This window comes from Halyomorpha halys, unplaced genomic scaffold (assembly GCF_000696795.3).
Source record: "Halyomorpha halys isolate HHAL.00 unplaced genomic scaffold, Hhal_1.1 Scaffold2182.1, whole genome shotgun sequence".
Lineage (NCBI taxonomy): Eukaryota > Metazoa > Arthropoda > Insecta > Hemiptera > Pentatomidae > Halyomorpha > Halyomorpha halys.
Window position 1 is genome coordinate 40,759 of NW_027105901.1, and position 1,196 is coordinate 41,954.

Sequence of the window (1,196 nt, forward strand, 5' to 3'; positions counted from 1 at the left end):
CACTCTCAGCAGCGCATCCGTAGTTCCCTTGCCACGGGTCGAGCCGAACCGCCATGGATGACATGCAGCACTTAGGATTGGTCTAAGGCTGTGGACGATCATGTGCTCCAGGACCTTACTAGCTACTGGAAGGAGGCATATTTGTCGATAGGATTTAGGCGTTTCCTTATCCTTACCACCTCCCTTGTAGAGCAATCTCAAGTCTGCGATCCTCCACTAGTTTGGAAAGTACCCCTTATCCAGGCACTCATTGAATATATCCAATAGCTCTTCCTCAATATAAGGGGCACTGTTCTTTAGGATCGCAGCATCTATGCTATCTAATCCTGGAGCCCTTCCTATCCTTTGTCTGTCCACGGCAAGACGGTCCCACATATCCCATGGCGGAGATAGGTCGGTACCTGGTGGGTATAACGTGGTGCGTCTAACCATTCCATCTTCTGCACTATCCTGGGACGGGTCATCCCTAGGGTATGTATAGTCTATATACATCTTGGCAGCCTCCTCCAATGTGGTTGCCTGGGCACCTCTCACTCTAATAGCCGCCATCACTTGTAACGGCTTGACCTTTCCCAGTGCCACCCTGTAGGGATTACCCCTGGGATTCTTTTCTGATTCCTCTACGATAAATTCGTCCCAGGACTTCTTCTTCTGGTAACGCACTCCGTTTCGGTATACCCTATACCTATGCCTAGATTCTTCTTGGAGTGCAGGCCTCCTCTCGTCGTTTCTGCACTCCTGGTACCTACGCCTGGCTCTGTAGTATTCTACTACATTTTAACTGTGTTAGAGCCGGCGTCCACCATGGGACCGGACGTACTCTCGCCCTTCGGCGATGGAGGGTAATACTAGCCGCTTCAGTGATGGCGCCCGTAAGCATTGCCACTCTGCGGTCAATCTCGGGCTCCTCATCTACTGGGGTCATCTCCCGAAGGCAACTCTGCCCCACCTGACATAACATCTGCTGTGGTGAATTGCTTCAGTTCCATTACGTCGAGGGCAGGGTTAACGACCACAATCGCTGCTCTAGGCCTCCTCTCGCCACTGCCTAAACCGACCACCCTCGACGCAATTCCAAATCCTGTAACCACATTCTTCCGACAACAAGGCTCCTGAATCGCCAAGATGTCAGCACTTCGGGCGAGAGTTCTCAATTCGTCCGCGACCACTCGTCTCCGGCCCATATTGACCTGCAG